Source organism: Episyrphus balteatus, chromosome 2, assembly GCF_945859705.1.
Source record: "Episyrphus balteatus chromosome 2, idEpiBalt1.1, whole genome shotgun sequence".
In the NCBI taxonomy this organism is placed as follows: Eukaryota; Metazoa; Arthropoda; class Insecta; order Diptera; family Syrphidae; genus Episyrphus; species Episyrphus balteatus.
This window is the reverse complement of record NC_079135.1, coordinates 19429513-19451908: the sequence shown is the minus strand read 5'-3', so window position 1 is coordinate 19451908 and position 22396 is coordinate 19429513. Positions and strand designations below refer to the sequence as shown.

The following is a 22396-nucleotide window of genomic DNA, read 5'->3' as shown; positions in this document are numbered from 1 at the left end:
TTTTTTTCAAGCATACTTTTATTTTATTTTTCTTACATTCCGAATCCGATATATTTTGAACAAAGTCAAGAAACTGGGTTTAATACAGTAAAATAAGGAGAAAAAAGGGGTAAATCTCGGAATGAATGTTAGTAGAAATTTTTTTTGCTCAATATCTTCCTTTTACCATTCTATAACATATCTCAAAAGTCTAGAAAAATCTCATGTCCGCTTGTCGCGATTTCAAGGTCAAATCGCGAAATGGAGATTTTCAAAATTAGCAAAAATAGGCTATGGTATTATATACACATATGATACATGATTTCAAGGTATTTTTTAATGCTGATTCCAAAAAATCTAAAATCAAGACAATCTGACGTCTCTGGAAAAAGTTATACCTGTTTTTCATCTGTCAACTCATATTATTATAACAGTTGCAAACTTACTGTCGAAAAACCCTTAAAAGTTATGGTAGATGAACCAAATTTTGCATGAAGATTTTAGAATCCATCATTATTAAAAATCAAAACAATCCATTACAAAAAATATATATACCTACGAAATAATGGTATTTTTTGATGGAGGGGCAAATTTTAGGATATGCACTAAAGAAGATTCTTGTTCATCTTAGGAATAAGTGCTAATAGGCTAATTTTTTCATTTTAATCTTTGTTTGGATATTCTTTAACTACCCTCAAAAATCTAAAAAAATCTGATGTCCGCAAGTCCTAATTTTCTTGGTTTCAAGATAAGTTGCAGATTTTAAAAAATTGAAAAACAACACTTCAGATATTTGTGTCAGATCAACATGAATAAGGTGCATTACTTTTCAGGGATGGTCAGGTTGACTTATTGTGATTTTTTTTTGGAATAAGTGTTAAAAAATACCCTTAAATCATGTCGCTTATGTCGGTATACATATACAAATTTGAACTTTTCTTGCAAATTTTTTTAAATCTTAGTTTAACCTCCAAAATTAGGACTTGCGGACATGAGATTTTTTTTAGATATTTTTTACATAAGATATAGAATATCCAAACAAAGATAGAAACAAAACAATTAGCCTATTAGCACTAATTGCAAGATTGTACCAGGATGTTTTTTAGTGCACATCCCAAAATTTCCCCTTTTCTCAAAAAATACCATTTTGTCATAGATATAAATGTTTTTTTGCATTGCATTGTTTTGATTCTTAATGATAATGGATATATAAACCCTCATGCAAAATATGATTCCGCTACCATTACTTCTAAGGGTTTTTCGGTAGTAAGTTAGCAACTGTTATAATAATATGGGTTGAAAGATGAAAAACAGGTATAACTTTTTCAGAGACGTCAGATTGCCTTGATTTTAGATTTTTTGGAATCAGCATTAAAAAATACCTTGAAATCATGTATCATGTGTGTATATAATACCATAGCCTATTTTTGATAATTTTGAAAATCTCCATTTCGCGATTTGACCTTGAAATCGCGACAAGCGGACATGAGATTTTTCTAGACTTTTGAATTATGTAATAGAATGGCAAAAGGAAGATATTGAGCAAAAAAAAATTCTACTAACATTCATTCCGAGGTTAAATCCTTATTTGACTGGATTAGTTCGAATTGATGATATCAGTTCTTTACACAGGCATTTAGGTAAGAAAAATTAGAAATCTATCTTTTTTGTATTGTAAATCTACTTATTTTTGATTTTCGTTTGACGAATTATTGACGAATAATTCATAACTTAAACCAAGAATTTCGTTGAGACCTGGCAGCTGGTATATATTTTTTTTACTTTCTCGTGCAGCCCTGGCATCGGTTGAGGGTCCCGGTGGTATGTAGGCCCATGCGAATGAGTCAAAACGTATTCAAAACATCGATTTTTTTAAAGAAAATTTTTGACAAAAAAATTTCTTACTAAAGAAGTTAGTGCAATTTTTCTCAAAAACGGCTCTAACGAACAAAACTGCGTTTTTCGTTACAATATTTATTTACTAAATATTTTCGAGATTTTCCATTAAAACGGATAAAGAAATAGGGGTTTCGGCGGCAAATTATTTCTGCCAAAGGTGTTTTAATTATAAAAGCTGACTCTCATTCTAGCAGGTACACACTCCTTTTAATGATAAGTCTTTGGTATTCGTCGAAAAAATTAAATAGAATCATTTCTTCCCCATAGAAGCACCCTCGTTCCACGAAATCAATATTAATTTTAATACTAATTTTTCTACATCATTTTTGTTCCCTCTTTTTTTTTAAATATCCCCCATTTTCTTTTATAAATAGTCCCCCCATTTATCCGTTAAAAATTTTTTAGAAGGAATTTCACTAAGAAACGTGTCTTTTTACATCATTGGAATCTTATATTTTAATATTGAAAACCAATTGAACGAAAATATGCCCTAAAGTGCTTTACAAGAGTCGTGAGCGTTTTTTTTTTCTTTTTTAAAAAGGGACTTTTTTTGTTGTATGCTAGGATGTTTTACACTTTCCAAATAGCTTAGTTTGTTTATTTATTATTTTTTACACTTTTTGTTTCCGGTATTTTTTTTTTAAACGAATATTTAAAATGGACCTTCGATATTCTTTAAGAGGAATGGGAAAATTATTTTTTCTCATTCCATTTAGGTAGTAATTTTTTTTTTTTTTTTTTATTAAAAGAAAAATGTTTATTCACAATTTACTTCATCAACATAAAATAATAAAAGGTTGTTTATCTTTTAAAAGCCTCATGGATTTATTTTTAAAGGTTTTGTTGATAAACAAAAATGAAGTTGTAGTAATGGAAAATACAAGTTTCATGTTGATAGAATAATCAGTCCATTTACGCGATTGACAAATCTTTTTCACGGCTATCAAAATATTAAAAACAAAAAATAGCCAACAAGGCCAGTAGGTAATGAAATTAAATGTTAAAAATAAAAAAAATAACAAAAATTACCCAAACTAATTTTTATTTTTTAATTAAAAAATGATTGTTTGTAAAATAAATAACTGGTATCTTTTTTTCTCCAAAGTAGCACTAAAAAGTGTAATTTATTGATAAGTTCAAGAATTTGATTTTCAGAAGGTGAATTTGATTTGCAAAAGGTTGAATTTTTTTTCTAAAAAGGTGAATTTGGTTTGCAAAAGGGTAAATTTGGTTCGCAAAAGCGTGAATTTGGTTTGCAAAAGTGTGAATTTGGTTTGCAAAAGAGTGAATTTAAATTGCAAAAGTTTAAATTGGGTTTGCAAAAAGGTGAGTTTGGTTTGCAAATGGAGAATTAAGTCTGCAAAAGTGTGCATTCGGTTTTCAAAAAGTTGAAAATGGTTTAAAAAAAATGAATTTGCTTTGCAAAAGGCTGAATTTGGTTTGCAAAAGGGTGAATTTGGTTTGCAAATGGAGAATTATATCTGCAAAAGTGTGCATTTGGTTTTCAAAAAGTTGAAAAAGGTTTAAAAAAAGTGAGTTTGCTTTGCAAAAGGCTGAATTTGGTTTGCAAAAGGGTAAAATTGGTTTGCAAAGGGTGAATTTGGTTTACAAAAGGTTCGCAAGAGGATATAATCAATTTGCAAAAGGGCAACTTTGGTAAGGGAAATAGTGAATTTGTTTTTCAAAGGGTAAATTGTGTTTGCAAAAAGTTGAATTCAATTTTAAAAATAAAATTAAAATTAATTTTAAACTTTTTTGTCCAAATTTGGTTCTAATTTACTGTAAATGTTAGTTTAAATAGTTTTTCCTTCCTTTCAGCAGTAAAACATAGATTGTGGCTTCAAAGATAAAAGTGATTGATTACTTTAACACTATCCATAGGCCAAATAAGCCCTACAAATTTTATTTTCCAGACTGGAAATTAATTTGTTTTCTAAAAAGAAATAAAAACAACAATCCTTTTCACTGTTTTTCTGCTCGTATTTTTTGTTTGATTGTTACCAATAAAAATAATATCAATTGCAATAAATAAAATTTACGACACTCAAAAGATATCAAACGTTTTTCTCTCTCTCAGTGATGAAGGGTAGATAGAAGATATACCTACTATATTCTCAAGCTCTCTCTATGCCTTCAATTTAGTTCCGGGTAAATAAGTATGCTTTTAGAGATGTGCGGACCTGCGGAAAACCCATGTTATTTATAGGAACTTAAAATGCCCATTTGCACGTTGCTTCGAAAAATGTTTATATAGTATAGGGTGGTTGGTATTGGAGGATGGGGTTTGGGGATGGTGGGTTGAGTGAAATAGTCGATTTCAAGAGAATCACTTTGCCTTTGTTAAAAAGAACGTGTGTTTTTATTTTTATTATTATTTTTTCATGTTTGTACCTATACAACACGGTGGCAGAGGAGCTAGAAAAAGCTTTGAAGAAGCAAAGCAATATACTTAAGAGGATACTGCAAAAAACATTAACACGCAACCATAGAAGAAGAAGCAGAAGAACTAAAGGGGCTAAAAAGTGTTCAAAGATTCATAAGACTATATAGAATGTTTGTCGATAAAATAAAAAGGACGGCAACACACGACACAGGAAGTAAAAAGGAACTTTTTCAACACTCTATCTTTCTTGTATATAGAAACAAAAATGTGTGTGTGTTGGAAAGCATTGTCATTTGCGTTTATGGGTCCCTTGTCAGCGAAACATGCTTCCCCAAATCCGCTTTTCTGTTTAGCCTACATATGCTGCACACGTGTAAATGGATCGATTTTGCATCGTTGACGTGTTAGAGATTATTATGTTTTTTTTCCTCTTTTTCGTTTATTTTTCTTCTATCAAATGAAAGCAACTACGACAACGTCGTCGTCGTCCTGATCGTCCTCGTCAGTTCTCGTCGTCGTCCACAGAGAACACTGCATTTGTGTTCTTTATTATGTGGCAAAGACAATCGCGCGGCACTTGACAACGAAACACGCCTTTCGTTTCCGTTTTTGTTTGCTTTCTGGTAACTATTCCCTGAAGACTCTTTAATCTTGATTGGTTTTACCTTCATTTATTTTTTTTTTTTTTTGTTTTTTGCTTTTGTTTTCTGTTTTTGTTTCATGTTTTTTTTTTTGCTTTTTTGTATTAAAAAGATAAAGTTCATGGTATGTAATTTCGAATAAAAAAGGATGAGATGATTTTTAGATGCCAAGTACGTGTTTAATGAGGTGTTGATAAGGAAATTAATTTTCACAACGCCTTTCGGATTAAGACAAAAAAAAGAACAGAAAAATCGTACAAAAAATTTCAATTCACTTTAAATTTTAGGAGTTTTTTCTGTTTTATAATAGCTTTTATCTTTTTCACCTTTTGTTGTTCTTATCTAAAAAAAAAAAAAAAAAAACAAATTAAAAAAACAAATTCCGAAAGGAATCAAATTCTGTAACAATTTGTCAAATTATACGAAAAGGTTAAGGAGTTACGTCATTCAGCAAGAAGACTTTTAATTTCACGTAGATCTATCAGCAATGAGGCCTTCTTTCACATTTTTTCTAGTCATGAAGACCTCATTAAGTGTGAAAACTTTTAATTCAATGAAGTCTCATGTCCTAAGGCCTTCCTTTACACACTTTCTACGTCATGAAGACCTCATTCTTAAGCTTAAGCTCATTCAGCATCAAAAGTTCTAATTTTATGAAGTCTCATCTGAAAGTAGGCCTTTCTGCACATAGTTTATATGTCATGAAGATCTTATTCAGCTCATTCAGCATGAAGAATTTTAATTTCATGAAGTCTGCTATATGAAATCTCATCTGAAAGAAGGCCTATCTTTACACACTTTTTGCGTCATAAAAACCTAATTCAGCATGACCATTTTTAATTTCATGAAGTCTCATCCGAAAAAAAGACCTACCTCCACACACTTTCTTCGAAATAAAGACCTAATTCAGCTCATTCGGCATAAATGGCAGTTGTATTTCATGAGACCGTTGTTTACACACTTTCTACGTCATGAAAACCTAATTCAGCTCATTCAGCATGAAGAATTTTAATTCCATGAAGTCTCATCTGCAATGAGGCCTAATTTCACAAACATTCTTTTTCATGAAGACCTCATTCAGCTCATTCAGCATGATAACTCTTAATTTAACGAAGTCTTATCAGCAATGAGGCCTTGCTTCACACGCTTTCTATGTCATGAAGATCTCATTCAGCTCATTCAGCATGAAGAATTTTAATTTCATAAAGTCTGCTCCGTCGAGGCCTTGCTTCATTAACTTTTTTACGTCTTGAAGACCTCATTCAGCTCATTGAGCATGAAGAATTTTAATCTCATGAAATCTCATCTGAAAGGAGGAATATCTTCACACATTTTTTACGTCATGAAGACCTCATTCAGATCATTCAACATGAAGAATTTTTATTTCTGAAATCTTCATAAAGTACCTGTACTAAATGAAGAAATATTTACTTTATGAAGTCCTCTTAAATCATGAAAAGTTCTTATTTTTGAAAACTTCATAGAGTACCTGTACTGATTAAATAAATTTTTACTCTGCATTTAGTCCTTTTTTATCATGAATAATTATTATTTATCATCATTCTTCAAAAAGTACATGTACTAAATGAAGAATAAAGAATTTAAGTACCTGAAAAATGTTCATAAGGTTCTTGTACTGTATAAAGTTACTTTCTTCATTAAGTCCTTTTCCTTAAATCCGAATAAACTTTAAAGGATCTTTAAATGACTACCATCATAAAAAAGGCCACTTTAAGATTCAAAGCATATCAATGATAATTTCTCACCCTAAAGTGGTCATTATAATCGCTTCCTTATTACCACACACAACACACATTATACAAATTTCTTATAGGATACTTTAAATTAGATTTAAAACTTCTTTGGAAAGTTTTACTAAAAAAGACCCTTAAAAACCTACTCTAAACTATTTACTTCCAGACATAACTATAAGGATACGTTATAAGAATTAGGACAATATATCTTCTAATTTACATTCATCTTAAACTTTAAGGGTTTTCACTTTTGTCTAGAGGTTCGGTATACCCTCATTAGACCAAACAAAACGAAGTCTTAAATTAGTTTTTGTCGAAAAATTAATCAACCTTACTTTAAGATTTCTCTCAAAAAAACTCCATATAATCATTTTTCAATTTTTCACTCAGTCAAACACAAATTCGTCAAAAATAATTCCAAAATACCAAAAAACTAGGGGATGAACGCCCTTGTTTATGGATTTTTTTTTTTTTTTTAAGGGTATATGGTTTATGGTTCCTAAAAAAGGTCAGGTGCCTTTAATTCATTTAAAAAGAGGCAGATGAAAATAATATACGAGTATCTTTATACCAAAAGAGAGCTCTACCAAAAACCATTCACAAACAGCCTTTATGTCGTCGTCGTCGTCTCTATAAAACTAATGGCAGCCATAGGTACAAGTGTAAAAGGACAAATATAAATCATCCAATTGAGGAGAATTCTGAGAGGGAAATTTGCCAACTTTACAAAAGAGTCAGGAGAAGAGAGTTGGTGGTAGAAGGTAGTAGGTCGTTAGTTTGGTTTTTTGGGCTTGGGTTTAGTTTTTTTTTGGATTGCCTTTCGTGTTGAAGGTTGTTGAAGTTATCAATCATCTCGTGTGAAAATAGTTGTACGAATTTGTTTTCATTTTTTTTTTTTTGTCAATTTCAAGAGTTTTTTTTTGAAAAAAAGAGTCCATATTTGCTCGAATTGAATTAAGGACAAATTTTATTGCTTCAAATTGAACTGCTTTTTCAACTTGGAACATATGTAGGTCAAACACGAACGAATCCTTCTATACCACACCTTCATACAAAAAAAAAGACAGAAAAAAAGATGTACACAATTGCTCTGTAGGCTAAATACGTTATAGGGTTTGTTCAAAAAAAAGTGCCTGGAAACTTTCCATCTTCAAAAAAAAAAAAAATGGAAAGAAATAAAATAAAACCAGACGGAATGGAGCACTCGAACTGAAATCAAATAAGAGGAAAAGTCGTCAATTTAAAATCGATACGTGCCTCCAAGTAATCAATTGTTATACATCTTCATCTTAGAAATGGGATGAGTTGGGCCGGGTCAGGCTGTCCATTCAAACATTTAACAATCTATTTTTTTTTTTTTTTTTTTTTGTATTTGATCCCATTTTTCTCTATATATTTGGGTCGTTTCATTCGCAAACAAATCCAAAATTTACATCAAGACGTATGCAAATTTTCAAATCATGCGATCTCCCAACTTTTGACCTTTGAAAGAAGAGAGGCCAAAGAAAAAAGACTTGCCCCACCTTTGGAATTTCTTCCAGTGTGTACAGTCGGTATATATCTTTTTTGCCAAAGATTGCTGAACGATAAACTAGAGAGTGGACTGTAATATTAAAATGTATCTATATGAAATAAATAAATAAATGAAACACGAATTGTCTTGTTTGTGACTGCGCGCAGCACGTCCTTTTAATTTAAAGGTCTTTTTATGACTGACATTTTTGACTGAGGAAAATGAGAGGAGGAAAAAGAAGGATGCAACACACACACAATCGTTGGCTGGTGTTGTTGGTTTCTAAGTAAAAAGAAGGTACACACAGCTTGTTCGCTGATCGCCTGTTCCTTTGAGATGTTGTATGTGTTGAGAGGCTTCTCCTGCGAGTAGGCGCGGATTATTTAACATCCTGCCCACTTTAAACCTTCGGTTTAATATTTGATGATTGTTGATCTTCTATGCGTTGGGTGGGGGCGTCTTCCGAATAGCATTTGCTCAAGGACATTGGGAAAACCATTGGCGCCCCTGTTGTAAATGCCAATGGAAAAAACCAAGTCGATTCGGGTAATATGTAGTGAATTGACTGAGGGGATCTTTGCTCGTATAGACCTTCTCAAGTAGCACACTGGTGTATAAATTGGTGTAAATTCATTAATTTTGGTGTAAAATTGAGAAATTTGAATAAAATGGTGTATTTATAAAAAAAGATGGTATAAAAATTATACCATCATCTTTTCTGTGCAAAATTTCAACATTTCTTTTAAGATTCCGTGCAAAAAATACGCCGATATTCAATTGTTTTTAAAATACACCATTATTGGTGCATAAAATTATTCGATTCTCAAATGAACCGAAACGGTATATTTTGTACACTCTCTTCGATGTAGGAAGTACACCCTGTGGACATAAAATTCACAAGACTACATAAGTGGGAGACGTCATATTTTTCCATGGCTGCCATTTAAATAATGAAGACAGCAATTAATTATTTTACTATAATAGTACTATATCGGCCTAATTATCCCGCATTCTTACTTTATTCGATTCGTTAAGAGAACGCTTCTAAAAAAATGTAAAAACAACAAAAAAATTATTGTTTTTGAAAAACTGATTTTTAAAATCGAAAAAAAAAATCATTAATTCATTGAAATTTTTGAGGCGTTCGATTTTTAGACGGGGTAGTATCTAAAATCAGTAGATGGAATTGGTTTCGTTCTTAAATTAGGCACTCAAATTCATATTTAATCATTAGTTAATTGTATTGTGATAGAGAATAATTTATTTTCATTTATTTCATAAGAAATAGTGTACATTTTAATTCATCAAACTATTTAAGGTTAAAAAATAAACTTTGGTTGAAATTATAAATCAGAATAATTTAAATGGTGTATTTTATCCATAGATTTATTGTGTATTTTTCTATTTCAAAGGAATAATTTTTCACCAAAAACCAGTTCATTTTTTATACCACTAGCTCTATTTATATACCAAAATCGGTTTAATTTTTTAACCAGCGGAGTTTATTATATACGAGAAAATGGTATATTTTTTATATTCAAAATGCATATCACGAAAGTGCAAAAAATACTCCAAATATTTTGGTGTATTTTAGACTTTTGTGCTACTTGAGTTATAGTTGACTGTTTTGCAGACTAATGATCTGTTGAATCTCTTGGGGATTTTGAAGTGGCCCACCATTTGTATTAGACGTTGTAAAAGCTGTTTATGCATTCGCATTCTACTGCTGTTGTTGTGAAACAGATGGCTTGTTAAGAATGTCTGCTCTGCTTAACTTGATGAAGAATTAAAATATTTGAATTTGAGGGTGGAAAACTTGTTCCGTTTATTTGCAAAATTTTTTAATTGATGGCTGTATTAGGACTTTTAGATACTGATGTATTTTTAAAATTGAAGAGGTATTGAAGCCTAGGCGCATTACAACATTCCCAGATGAATGCCGTTGAATGATGACAAATAATTGTTGAAGAGCTGCCGATAAAGGAATTTCTGTTGATAGTTTTGATGAAGAACAGGCCGATATCGAGCCATCACTCTGATATCAATGTTTCTTCTGTTGCCGCTACTGTTGTAACACAAACCTGCTTGCTTGTGAATGGATCACTTGCTGCCATTGATGGACTATATCATTTTTCTTGAGCTTGAACGCATAAGAGATGTCCCTGCCCACTTTGATTCGGCAGAATCAAGAGAATTATTAACGATCTTTCATGTGTCGCTCGGAAAGAAAAGAAAATAAAGAAGAAAATATTTAATTATGCTTCCTATTTGGAGGAATATTACAAATGTATGTATGTTTTTGAAATGAGTGTGTTTTGAAATTTAATATTTATATGTATGTATGTTAGAAGTGTTTTTCATTGGTAAATATTTACTGTAAAATGATAATTTTTGGAATGCATTTTGTCTCTTGAACAAAAGATTCATCCTTGTTTCTTGTAAGAATGTACGCAAGGATGAATTTTGTCTGTTGAACAAATGATTCATCCTGCGAACGCATACTCAAAATGGGAAAAGGATACCCTATGTGGGTAGTCTGCTTTTCTGGAAGAATGTACGCTGGAATGAAATTTGTCTTTTGAACAAATGATTCATCCTACGAACGCACAATCAAATTCGTATTGTGAAAAGGATGCCCTTCGAAGGCGATCTGCTTTTCTTCTCTTCTCTTTTTTTTTTTTTTTTTTGGAAGAATGCACGCTGGGATGAATTTTGTCTCATGAACCAATGATTCATCCTGCGAACGTACACTCAAAATTGAATTGTGAAAAGGATGCCCTTCGAAGGCAGTCTGATGCTTTTCTTTTTTGGAAGAATATACGGCGGGATGAATTTTCTCTCATGAACAAATGATTCACCCTGCGAACGTACACTCAGAATTGAATTCTGAAAAGGATGCCCTTCGAAGGCAATCTGCTTTTCTTTTTGGAAGAATGTACGCTGGGATGAATTTTGTCTCATGAACAAATGATTCACCCTGCGAACGTACACTCAGAATTGAATTCTGAAAAGGATGCCCTTCGAAGGCAATCTGCTTTTCTTTTTGGAAGAATGTACGCTGGGATGAATTTTGTCTCATGAACAAATGATCCATCCTGCGAACGTACACTCAAATTTGAATTGTGAAAAGGATGCCCTTCGAAGGCAGTCTGCTTTTCTTTTTTGGAAGAATGTACGCCGGGATGAATTTTGTCTCATGAACAAATGATCTATCTTGCAAACGTACACTCAAATTTGAATTGAGAAAAGGACACCCTATGTAGGCGATCTGCTTTCCTGCAAGAATGTACGCTCGGATGAATTTTGTCTCATGAACAAATGATTCATCTTGCAAACGCACACTCAAAATGGATTTGAGAAAAGGACACCCTATGTAGGCGATCTGCTTTCCTGCAAGAATGTACGTTTTGTAAGAACGTGCACTCAAAATGGAATTGAGAAAAGGACACCCTATGTAGGCGATCTGCTTTCCTGCAAGAATGTACGCTCGGATGAACTTTGTCTCATGAACAAATGATTCATCTTGCAAACGCACACTCAAATTTGAATTGAGAAAAGGACACCTTATGTAGGCGATCTGCTTTCCTGCAAGAATGTACGTTTTGTAAGAACGTGCACTCAAAATGGAATTGAGAAAAGGACACCCTATGTAGGCGATCTGCTTTCCTGCAAGAATGTACGCTCGGATGAACTTTGTCTCATGAACAAATGATTCATCTTGCAAACGCACATTAAAAATGGATTTGAGAAAAGGACACCCTATGTAGGCGATCTGCTTTCCTGCAAGAATGTACGCTCGGATGAACTTTGTCTCATGAACAAATGATTCATCTTGCAAACGCACACTCAAAATGGATTTGAGAAAAGGACACCCTATGTAGGCGATCTGCTTTCCTGCAAGAATGTACGCTCGGATGAACTTTGTCTCATGAACAAATGATTCATCTTGCAAACGCACACTCAAATTTGAATTGAGAAAAGGACACCTTATGTAGGCGATCTGCTTTCCTGCAAGAATGTACGTTTTGTAAGAACGTGCACTCAAAATGGAATTGAGAAAAGGACACCCTATGTAGGCGATCTGCTTTCCTGCAAGAATGTACGCTCGGATGAACTTTGTCTCATGAACAAATGATTCATCTTGCAAACGCACACTCAAATTTGAATTGAGAAAAGGACACCTTATGTAGGCGATCTGCTTTCCTGCAAGAATGTACGTTTTGTAAGAACGTGCACTCAAAATGGAATTGAGAAAAGGACACCCTATGTAGGCGATCTGCTTTCCTGCAAGAATGTACGCTCGGATGAACTTTGTCTCATGAACAAATGATTCATCTTGCAAACGCACATTAAAAATGGATTTGAGAAAAGGACACCCTATGTAGGCGATCTGCTTTCCTGCAAGAATGTACGCTCGGATGAACTTTGTCTCATGAACAAATGATTCATCTTGCAAACGCACACTCAAAATGGATTTGAGAAAAGGACACCCTATGTAGGCGATCTGCTTTCCTGCAAGAATGTACGCTCGGATGAACTTTGTCTCATGAACAAATGATTCATCTTGCAAACGCACACTCAAAATGGATTTGAGAAAAGGACACCCTATGTAGGCGATCTGCTTTCCTGCAAGAATGTACGCTCGGATGAACTTTGTCTCATGAACAAATGATTCATCTTGCAAACGCACACTCAAATTTGAATTGAGAAAAGGACACCTTATGTAGGCGATCTGCTTTCCTGCAAGAATGTACGTTTTGTAAGAACGTGCACTCAAAATGGATTTGAGAAAAGGACACCCTATGTAGGCGATCTGCTTTCCTGCAAGAATGTACGCTCGGATGAACTTTGTCTCATGAACAAATGATTCATCTTGCAAACGCACACTCAAATTTGAATTGAGAAAAGGACACCTTATGTAGGCGATCTGCTTTCCTGCAAGAATGTACGTTTTGTAAGAACGTGCACTCAAAATGGAATTGAGAAAAGGACACCCTATGTAGGCGATCTGCTTTCCTGCAAGAATGTACGCTCGGATGAACTTTGTCTCATGAACAAATGATTCATCTTGCAAACGCACATTAAAAATGGATTTGAGAAAAGGACACCCTATGTAGGCGATCTGCTTTCCTGCAAGAATGTACGCTCGGATGAACTTTGTCTCATGAACAAATGATTCATCTTGCAAACGCACACTCAAATTTGAATTGAGAAAAGGACACCTTATGTAGGCGATCTGCTTTCCTGCAAGAATGTACGTTTTGTAAGAACGTGCACTCAAAATGGAATTGAGAAAAGGACACCCTATGTAGGCGATCTGCTTTCCTGCAAGAATGTACGCTCGGATGAACTTTGTCTCATGAACAAATGATTCATCTTGCAAACGCACATTAAAAATGGATTTGAGAAAAGGACACCCTATGTAGGCGATCTGCTTTCCTGCAAGAATGTACGCTCGGATGAACTTTGTCTCATGAACAAATGATTCATCTTGCAAACGCACACTCAAATTTGAATTGAGAAAAGGACACCTTATGTAGGCGATCTGCTTTCCTGCAAGAATGTACGTTTTGTAAGAACGTGCACTCAAAATGGAATTGAGAAAAGGACACCCTATGTAGGCGATCTGCTTTCCTGCAAGAATGTACGCTCGGATGAACTTTGTCTCATGAACAAATGATTCATCTTGCAAACGCACATTAAAAATGGATTTGAGAAAAGGACACCCTATGTAGGCGATCTGCTTTCCTGCAAGAATGTACGCTCGGATGAACTTTGTCTCATGAACAAATGATTCATCTTGCAAACGCACACTCAAATTTGAATTGAGAAAAGGACACCTTATGTAGGCGATCTGCTTTCCTGCAAGAATGTACGTTTTGTAAGAACGTGCACTCAAAATGGAATTGAGAAAAGGACACCCTATGTAGGCGATCTGCTTTCCTGCAAGAATGTACGCTCGGATGAACTTTGTCTCATGAACAAATGATTCATCTTGCAAACGCACACTCAAATTTGAATTGAGAAAAGGACACCTTATGTAGGCGATCTGCTTTCCTGCAAGAATGTACGTTTTGTAAGAACGTGCACTCAAAATGGAATTGAGAAAAGGACACCCTATGTAGGCGATCTGCTTTCCTGCAAGAATGTACGCTCGGATGAACTTTGTCTCATGAACAAATGATTCATCTTGCAAACGCACACTCAAATTTGAATTGAGAAAAGGACACCTTATGTAGGCGATCTGCTTTCCTGCAAGAATGTACGTTTTGTAAGAACGTGCACTCAAAATGGAATTGAGAAAAGGACACCCTATGTAGGCGATCTGCTTTCCTGCAAGAATGTACGCTCGGATGAACTTTGTCTCATGAACAAATGATTCATCTTGCAAACGCACATGAAAGAATTAGAATTCTGAAGAATTTCGAAAGATAACAAGAAAATTGGGATTGGGGAACCTCTCTACTTTATTGTTAATCCGAAAAAGGTTTCTCCAACGCATCTTTTTTTGGGAGGCGTGTTAAATTTGTCCAAACGTACGAATATTTTATTTGTACAACAAAATAGTGACGTCAAAAACGTAATTTTTTTGTTTCTTCTTTGGCCTGAGGGGGATTTGGGGGAAGGATATTTAGAGAAAAGTTTCACCCCCTCTACACACGTTCGTATATATATATATATATGAGTTTGATTTTCGTAGTTGTAATCAAAAATGCAAATGGAGCCATGAATTTAGAATTAGAGTGAAATTTTGTTCGTTTTTTTTCCCAGGGTTTCGTTCGTTTTCGGTTCGTTTCGTTTCATTTTGGTTTGGTTTCGGTTCCTGGAACCTGACCAAACTGAAAATGAAAAAGCAATATATATCTATTTTCTGGTGTAGTTTATTTATGCTGAATTGGTATATATTTTTTTTATTCGTTCTGTTTGTTTGTGAGGACATACTACATACAATTCCAGATATGTTTGTAAAAAAAAATAAATAAAAAGGAAGTAATGTCTTGGCCAAAAGGACGTGCTTTGAGTATCGAAATAATTTACTTTCATTTTGTTTTGTTGTTGTTAGAGAAATCTATGTCTGGAAAAGCTGTTTGTGAAAATTACAACACAACAAAAGAAAGATATCAAAGCGAAATGCTGTTGCTGAGGCTCTCTAATCTCAGGGAACAGGAATAAAGTTAATTCTATCTGGCCACACAACAAAAACAACAACAACAAAAAACACACATAAAAGCGTTAAAAAAAACCTTATGGAGTGATGCGGTGTGTCCTTAAAAATTTGTAAGAGGCCGATAAAATTGAGATAATAGATAGGTATATAGTAGGGAGATATTTTATACCTTTAGTGTGTTTTATATTGTATTTTATACCGACACAAAGGAATATAATTTCTTGGTGATGTTTTGGTTCATTAGGTGAGTTTATTGTGTAAATTTTAAACTTTTATCGGATGGTTTATCCAGACATTTTTCGTTGATTAAAGATTTGTTTTTTGTTGTTGTTGTTGACAGTAAAAGTGGATTTTATTTTGGGGTGAAAATTAAATAAAAGATGGAGAAATTTTAGGCTTTGATGGAATTTGTACAGAGTTTAGAGAACAAGTATAAAATTATAATGATGTCAATTTGATATCCTATTATTTTAAGTTAGTACCTGTAAATCCTTAAAAAAATGCTAGAATTGACTTCATTGATATTGAAAGTCCAACGGAGGTAGACTTTTTAAACATTTTATTGAAATATATACAGGTATTTAAGAAGGAGAAGATTTTCAGAAACGCTTTTTAAAATTTTTTTTTTCTGTCTGGTTCAAAATTTTAGATTGAAAAAAAAAAAAATAACACAAAACTACAATATTACAAGGTGGGACATAAGACCCAAAACTTTTATTAGGGGTTTACATATGTCTAGATGAGAGAAACATTAGTCCAAATTTGAATTTTAATATTTCAACCCCATTCAAGTTGAAAAAAAAAAACAGAGTATTGTATCCCTGGGCGTAATGTCCTTAGGTTTGCAAGTATTCATTTTAATTCCAAATGCGTTATTGGCTGTCATCGATTGCAAAAAAGCGGAATTTTTAAATATGGAGTTATTTCCCTCACTTTCTGCAAAATTTTTTGGCTTTACAAGACTCATATCCCATAGATACATTGCTTTTATCAAAAGCTTAAGTCTTTAAAAACTCAAATCTCCAAAGATCGATAAATTAGGGTTTTTTGGAAATTTTTTTTTCTTGATTAAGGGGGGAAATCCCTCTGGAAGACAGCTTTTTCAATAATTTGCATGAACCTAAATTTAGTAAAAAAAAAAGTGTAAAATAAAAATTAGAGACCAAAAAAACGAAAAAACACAATGTTTTTTTTATAAAAAAATTGTTAAAAAAAATATTTATTGTAAAAATTATATTGAACTTTTAGGTTCATGCTATGGCCAATAAGTTAACGAGTAATTTGCATTTTATTTCACGTCGATAGCTTCATTTGTTTTTGAGTTACGTTGCACGGCGCGGAAAAAAACGCGTTTCGAGAAAAATGTGTTTAAAGTTTTTGTTTTCGTACTGTGGTAGGTTCGGATCGCGTAGGTTTCGGGACTATATAGGGACTTTTGAGGCTTCATTTAAGGCTAAGGCCACTGAAATTAATTTATTACGCAAAACAAAAATAATGCAAAAATAAAAAATTCCAGAGGGATTTCCCCCCTTAAGAAAACCGCTGGTATTGAAATTTTTTTGTATGGTGAAACTCTTATCAATATGAAGTGGGATATACGAGTAAGAACCAAAAATTTTTATTTGGGACTTATGTCTCGATGGCGGCAAAATAAGTAACAATTTGAATTTGGAAATTATTTCCCTTATTGAATTATGGCTTTATATTTCATTCAAATAAAAAAAATTGAGCACTATACCATTGGGTGTTATGTTCTTACGTCTGTTTTTATTCTTACTTTTCTTTATTTACTTATATTCGACCTGGTTTCTCAAAGTGCAATAACGCCCAATTCAGCGTTATGTGACTGCTATAAAGCTTAGTTTTGAAATTTGACGTTATTTTACTCAATTTTATTTGCTGGCACTTCTTGCAATATAGTTTTGGTATAATAAGATAAAGGTCTCATAGCGGATAGGACTTTATGGAATGCTGAATGAGTTGAATTAGGTCTTCATCACGTAAAAAGTGTGTGAAAGTACGCCTCATGGCTGATAAAACTTCATGAAATTTAATGGCTTCATGCAACAGTCACTCATGCTATAAGAGCTGAATTAAGTCTTCATGAAGTAGAAAGTGTGTGAAGTAAGGCATTCAGTACAGGTACTCTATGGATACTTCAGTACACGTTCCTTATAAATATTTCAGATATAAAAACTCTTGATGATTTAAAATGACTTAATGAAGTAAAAATCACTTTATTCAGATTCAGTACACTTGCATGTAAAAATTCCTCATGATGTGAAAAAAAAAATTTTTCATACAGTACACCTGCACTGATTTTTCAGAAATAAAAATTCTTCATGATGTAAAAAGTACTTTGTTCAGTACAAGTACATAGTGAAAATTTCAGAAATGTAAATTCTTTAAAAAGAACAAGGAATTAATGAAGTAAAAATTACTTCATTCAGTACAGGTACACTATGTTCTTCAGGAATAAAAATGTTTAATGAAGAAAGTAAAATAATGTTCATACAGTACTGATACCTTCTAAAGATTTAAGGACTAAAAATTGTTTTTTTTTTTTTAATGATTTTGTATTAATCCACAAATATTACTCTTAAAAAAATTCGGTTCCTAATCGGGAAAAATCTAACAAAATATATTTTTTTCTTGAATTCATTTTTTAATTCTATTTGCTTCAAAAATAATAACCCATTTTTAAGAACCCTCTCACACAATTTCATTATTAAATTATTAATAACATCAACAAGAGTTTCCATTACAAAAAAAAAAAACCCATCCAAATCCTCAGATAGTCCATTACAGTTAATAATAATAATTTCTGGCAACCTACTCACTCAGAAAAACAAAATTAATAAATAACCGCCATTTGTACTTATCTGAATACATATTGGTATTTTATTTTTTAATTTAGCAATTAATTTAAGAGTTTTTTTTTTTTTTATTCAGATTTAAAATTTTTTAATTACAAACATGATGAATATGAGTTGAGTATGTTTGTGTATAATTACGGAAATAACCCCAAAAAATTGGAATAGCGATGATAACACAAAACACAACAAAATGGGAAATATAAAAATGAAATGAAAAAAAAAAAAAAAACATAACCTCAAACAAACAGTTCATCAGTTTTAAGCTGATGAAATTAATCTCCGTGGTTAAGTCCACTCGACCTTTTGACACCAAAAAAAAAAAAAAATAAAATAACACGAATGCGCTTACGCTTACCTCTTTTTCCAGATGAATCCTTAACGCTCCAGTAATTAAGCCCTTCGTGCCCCACTGCTCCTCTGAATGCGCACTCTATATCAACAGCAATCGAGTTGAAAAACCTCCTTCTCGTCGTCGTTCTACCGTCGTTCGTCGTTGTAGTTGTGTGTCGTAACGCTCGCTTACCCTACTACTACTTCCCACCCTCTCGTCCTCGTCGACTTCAACTCTTTTTTTTTTTATTTTTTTTTTTATTTTTATTTTTTCCTGTAATCCTCTGCCCCACCACTAGGTAACCGCATTTTTGTCATTAAAAAGTTACACGGCCACTCCACAATACCGTTCGCTGAATATACGTCCTATACAGAAGCGTTCACTATGGCGTATGTGCATCCTATGAATCGTATTATTATCCCGACGGCAATCCGATCTTTTTCGTCCTCTTCTTTTGCAGGCAGAAGAGCGAGAGTTCTTTGGTGCTTTTGGTCTTCCGTGTATAGGGTAATTCTGGAAGGGGGTGAAAGTCGTCCTCGTTGATGTCGTATCGTGGGTCTAAGCCTGGAGCCCGAATGCGAATAAGGAACTGCAAGAAAAGAAGCACAGAAAAAATACGCTGAATTAAAAAAAAATAGTGAATCCTTTTTCTGCAGAGCAGAACTAGAAAATAGTGGCAAGTGCAGAACAGTAAAAATAGATAATATCCCGGCAGTTTGGATCTTTTTTTATATTTTTTTTTTTTGTATCTTGTTGTTGGTATTGTTCAAGTGCATGCGAATGAAAGAGAGAGATAGAGTATGTCACATATCTCGGATATCCCTGTGGCAAATGTGAGTGGAACGTTATAACTTGCACCACATCTAAAATGTGGACATCAGTTATCATAAGTCTCACGGTTTTTTGCAGAGAGGAGATGAAGCTAGAAGAAGAAGCGACAACGACAACGACGACGACTAGGGTTTTGTCTTTCCGCTTTGTGCCGGGTTAGTTGGCTTGGGTAAATAACAACTTGCCTCGGCAATGAATCTGACAAAGGATTCTGCCTTTGCTAACCCTTGTAGCGTTTCCAAAGTCCATGGGATGTGTACACAGTACACAAAATAGAAAGAGAAAGAGTATAGAAAAGTGAAGGGTACTGTTGAAAAAACGGAATGAAGGTAAGGGTTTAGGCAGTTGCTTGCAACCAACAACTCTCTCTCTCAACCAATTGTGTACTCAAATCCTTTTCTATTTGCATGGTGGCGCAACAAATATTTGAAAGTTTTTTCACCTTCCCGTTTCGTATAGTTTGCCTTAATCCCTACTGAGATGCTAATTTGTATTTCGTGTATTGTTTTACTTTTTTTTCTCGTTTTCTTTTATTTTTTGATCTTTTTTTTTTTTGTTTTCTGTTGCGAATATGAAACAAGGAAAGAGACGAAATTCCTTAATTAAGATTTTTTTTTTGTTGCACGGGAAACAGCATGTTACTTTGGGACAAGATGAAGGCAAACGGAATAAACGTGGTTATTATTATTTTTTTTTTTGTTTTTTTTTTTTTTGTGTTTTGCTATTTACCTGCGGATTTTTTTTTTCAGTTTCCCAAGCTTAAACATTTATTAAAGTTCCAGGAAATAATATAAAATGAAAAAAAAGAAGAGCGCTCTTTTTGAAGGGTGGATGGGGGATATCCTTTTGTTTTTTTGCATTTTTTATCGTTATCTTTGTAATAAAAATTTACAATCAGACCGCAGATTATTTAGGATGCTTTTGAAGAGAACAAAACAAAAATGAAAAAAAAAAAAAAAAAAAAATCCTTATTTAGATTTGTATAGAGATTGGTGTGGTTTTTTATTATTGCAATGTGCAATGAAGTTTTATGAAAATTATTTAGGTTATAAGAATATTTGAGGCTATATTATCATCAAGTTAGTGTGTTTGTGTAAATGTGAATGTATGAAGAAATTCAATACAAATTTTTGCTGACCATTTTAACTGTGAGTTTTTAAGCTTTAAGATTGATACCGATAATTTTTTTACTTAAACAATTTCGATAAAATGACACCTAGCGTAGGTATTCCATTTACACAACAGGACCTAAAAGTCCAGTAAGCATTAAAAGTAAAAAAAATTGGGTCCAACATAGGTATTGCCCGATTCCGTTGAGTAACAGCCAAAACGAATGGGCTGATTTATTTCAAACTTAGTATAAAGCAGTTTTTGGAAGTTGTACAGAGATTTTTGGATTTAGTTTTTTGGGACGAAAAATTAAGGTATCTGTGATATACCAATTTTGGAAAAGTTTAATTTTCTTAAAAACGGCTTTTCCAATTTATTAAAAAAATCAAACACTACAAGTATTTTTTGACGAAGATCTACACTACAACATACCTCTTGAAGAAAAAGGTTTTATTATCATTAATAACGGTACATCACATGAAACCTTTTTTTTCTGAATTTTAAACAGACTTCCAAAAAGGAGGAGGTTATTGGCCTTTATGTTTTTTTTTTCATGTTTACTACCTCATAACTTTGGACTGGGTGAACCAATTTTATTAATTCTTTTTGTAATCGAAAGCTGGTACCTTAAATGTGGTCCCATTTCGTTTATTTCTAACTATATAGAATCCATGAGAAAACCATAAATCCAAGTTTCGATCCATATAAGTCGGATTTGTGTTTTTTTATAAGAATGAAAATATAATCATTACATTTTTTGAATATGTATAGTAGGTAGGAGACATTATTTGAAAAAATTAATTTTTGTATAAAAAGGTTATTCAATAAAATATTTGATTCCGTTAACACAAATAAAATCTCAAAAAATATCATTAAAAAAAATTGAAAATTTTGAAAAAAAAAATTGAAATTTTGTGTAAAAATCCAAAATTGATATTTTCGAATTTTGTTTTTGTTTTTATTTTAAATAAGGATTAATTAATTGTTTTCGTACTAAAAATTAAGTATAAATGGCTTCCTAAAAAAATTATAAATCAAAAAATATCCTGGACGTTCTTGGAACAAATGAATGATAGCTTTTCTAATTAACGCATATTTTTTCAATTTTATGTTATAAAAGCATATTTTGGCATATTTAAAAAAAAAAAAATATATAGACCATAAACTGATTTTACTGAAGAGTAAACGCACCTTAAAAATTTTGCCTGCATCTGGAAAAAATAGATACTATTGATAACTTGGCTGCACTTAACACAATTTCATCAATATAGAAGAAATTTCGTTCAAAATCATATATTTTCAGTTCATAAAGGACAATGGTAATTTTTGTATGGGAGCTGTCCCTGAGACCAAAAATAATGAGTGATATGTCATTGGAAAGGTATTTTTGCGTAGATCAGTTGTTTATATGGTGTCAAGACTCAATTGGCTGTGGGAAAAAAGTTGTAGCCATAAATGTAGAACAGGGTATAAATAGATAATAGTCGAAGTGGCGACCGTCGAGTTCATAAGGATAGAGGTTAAAACTAGTGTCAAATGAAAGATAATTTGATAACAAAAATAAAAAAATTACATTGCCACTTTTAAAATAGGTGGCAACCCTATTTCAAAGAAAAAATTGACACATAAACTAATACTGTTATATCTTTGCAGTATTATCAAATAATAACATTTTTGAAATGCCAAACAAAAGCTTTAATATTGAAATAAATTAATATGAGGCCTATAAATATGGCAACCCTATTCAAATAATAAAAAAAAAATACATAAAAAAATCTTCTTTGAACAAAAGAGTACATTTTTGTATGCACTAAAAGGCTAATACACCAAAGACTTGCTCACCAGATTCTTAAAATCGTCAGGCAGCACTCGGCAACCCTACGTTAATGCTATGAAACACTAAAAATGTAT

At 32.7% G+C, this 22396-nt stretch overlaps 1 protein-coding gene across 1 annotated transcript in view; it reads right to left on the bottom strand.

Annotated features, from left to right (window-relative positions):
- Nucleotides 1-22396, bottom strand: part of LOC129910587 (uncharacterized) — a 242443-nt gene that overhangs the window by 204363 nt on the left and 15684 nt on the right. The window contains exon 2 of the mRNA XM_055988016.1: nucleotides 18569-19133. The gene's annotated coding sequence lies outside the window, so the exon portion shown is untranslated. The remainder of the gene's footprint in view (nucleotides 1-18568; nucleotides 19134-22396) is intronic.